This window comes from Arachis ipaensis, chromosome B1, assembly GCF_059453495.1.
Source record: "Arachis ipaensis isolate K30076 ecotype BB chromosome B1, ASM5945349v1, whole genome shotgun sequence".
Lineage (NCBI taxonomy): Eukaryota > Viridiplantae > Streptophyta > Magnoliopsida > Fabales > Fabaceae > Arachis > Arachis ipaensis.
Window position 1 is genome coordinate 30,991,235 of NC_142436.1, and position 2,764 is coordinate 30,993,998.

A 2,764-nucleotide genomic window follows, 5' to 3' on the forward strand; every position below is an offset into this window, starting at 1 on the left:
TCGAGTTTGGACAACTGACGGTTCATCTTGTTGCTCAGATTAGGTAATTTTATTTTAATTTTAAGTTTTTGTTTTCATTCTTTTTATTTTCGAAAAATTTTCAAAAAAAAAATATATTTTTCAAAAAAATTTAATTTATGTTCTTCAGAATTTTTAAGAAGGAATTCTAGAATTTCATGGGATATGTTGAATCCTGGCTGGCTGTAAAGCCATGTCTAAATTCTTTTGGGCTGAGGCTTCTTCTTCACATGCTTGAACTATGTATGCTGAAGCTTGGCTAGCCATTGGCCATGTCTAGTGTTTTGGACCGGAGCTTTCACTGAAAGCTTGGCTGGCTAGTAAGCCATGTCTAATTCCTGGACCGGAGTTTTAGACTAACATTGCAAGATTCCTGGAATTCCTATTAAAAATTTTGAAATCCTTATTTTCTTTTTTCAAAATAATTTTCGAAAAAAATCCAAAAAAATTAATAAATCATAAAATCAAAAATAATTTGATGTTTCTTGTTTGAGTCTAGTGTCAATTTTTAAGTTTGGTGTCAATTGCATGCTTTTAATTTTTCTTTAAAATTTCAAAAACTCATGCATGTGTTCTTCATAATCTTCAAGTTGTTCTTGATGATTTTCTATGTTTGATCTTTAATTTTTCTTGTTTTGCATCTTTTCTTGTTTCTCATATGCATTTTCAATTTGTTAGTGTCTCAACATTAAAAATTTTTAAGTTTGGTGTCTTGCATGTTTTTCTTTTCTTAAAAATTTTCAAAAATAAGTCTTGATGTTCATCTTGATCTTCAAAGTGTTCTAAGTGTTCATCTTGACATTCAAAGTGTTCTTGCATGCATTAGTTGTTTTGATTCATAATTTTTATGTTTTGTTTCAATGTAGTGTTTTTCTCTCTCATCATTAAAAATTCAAAAATAAAAAAAATATCTTTTCCTTATTCTCTCATAAATTTTCAAAAATTTGGTTTGATTTAGTCAAAAAGTTTTTAAATTTAGTTGTTTCTTATGAGTCAAATCAAATTTTCAATTTAAAAATTCTATCTTTTTCAAATCTTTTTTTTCAATTAACTACCTGACTTTCTGTTTGATTTTAAAAATTTTCTATTTCAATCATATCTTTTTCAAAACCACCTAACTAATTTTCTCTCTCTAATTTTCAAAAATCACCTTCCTCTTTTTCAAAATTCCTTTTTAATTAACTAATTGATTTAAATTTTAATTTAATTTCATTTTTCTTTTTAAAATTTTCAAATTTTAACTTTAATTTTAAATTAAAAACAAAAATATTTTTTTATTTTAATTAATTTTCGAATTCTTCCCTCTCTCATCTCCTTCTAATTATTTATTTATCTACTAACACTTCTCTTCTTCTTAAAAATTCGAACCCTCTCCCTCTTTCTGCGTTCAAATTTCTTTTCTTCTTATACTCATATAAGAAATCTCTATACTGTGACATAGAGGATTCCATATTTTCTTTTGTGTTCTCTTCTTTTTCATATGAGCAGGAATAAGGATAAGAACATTCTCGTTGAAGCTGATCCTAAACCTGAAAGGACTCTGAAGAGGAAGCTAAGGGAAGCTAAAGCACAACTCTCTGGAGAAAATTTGACAGAAATTTTCGAAAAAGAAGGAGACATGGCCGAAAATAATAACAATGCAAGGAAGATGCTTGGTGACTTTACTGCACCAAATTCTAATTTACATGGAAGAAACATCTCAATCCCTGCCATTGGAGCAAATAATTTTGAGCTAAAGCCTCAATTAGTTTCTCTGATGCAACAGAACTGCAAGTTTCGTGGACTTCCATCAGAAGATCCTTTTCAGTTCTTAACTGAATTCTTGCAGATCTGTGATACTGTTAAGACCAATGGGGTTGACTCTGAGGTCTACAGGCTTATGCTTTTCCCATTTGCTGTAAGAGACAGAGCTAGAATATGGTTAGACTCTCAACCTAAACATAGCCTGAACTCTTGGGATAAGCTGGTCATGGCTTTCTTAGCCAAGTTCTTTCCTCCTCAAAAGCTTAGCAAGCTTAGAGTGGGTGTTCAAACCTTCAAACAGAAAGAAGGTGAATCCCTCTATGAAGCTTGGGAGAGATATAAGCAACTGACCAAAAAGTGTCCTTCTGACATGCTTTCGGAATGGACCATCCCATATATTCTATGATGGTCTGTCTGAACTATCAAAGATGTCATTGGACCATTCTGCAGGTGGATCCATTCACCTAAAGTAAACGCCTGCAGAAGCTCAAGAACTCATTGACATGGTTGCAAATAACCAGTTCATGTACACTTCTGAAAGGAATCCTGTGAGTAATGGGACGCCTCAGAGGAAGGGAGTTCTTGAAATTGATACTCTGAATCCTATATTGGCTCATAATAAAATATTGACTCAGCAAGTCAATATGATTTCTCAGAGTCTGAATGGATTGCAAGCTGCATCCAACGGTACTCAAGAGGCATCTTCTGAAGAAGAAGCTTATGATCCTGAGAACCCTGCAATAGCAGAGGTGAATTACATGGGGAAACGCTATAGAAATACCTATAATCTCTCAAGGAGAAATCATCTAAATTTCTCATGGAAGGATCAACAGAAGCCTCAACAAGGCTTTAATAATGGTGGAAGAAACAGGTTTAGCAATAGCAAGCCTTTTCCATCATCCACTCAGCAATAGACAGAGAATTCTGAGTAGAATCCATCTAGCTTAGCAAATATAGTCTCTGATCTATCTAAGGCCACTTTAAGTTTCATGAATGAAACAAG

The 2,764-nt window shown here is 32.4% G+C and overlaps 1 non-coding gene across 1 annotated transcript; it reads right to left on the reverse strand.

Moving 5' to 3' along the window:
* Window positions 1-2,029: 2,029 nt before the first annotated feature.
* Window positions 2,030-2,137, reverse strand: LOC148576110 (small nucleolar RNA R71). Its single transcript, XR_015903780.1, has one exon. It is a non-coding gene; the product is annotated as a small nucleolar RNA R71 (small nucleolar RNA).
* Window positions 2,138-2,764: the final 627 nt, after the last annotated feature.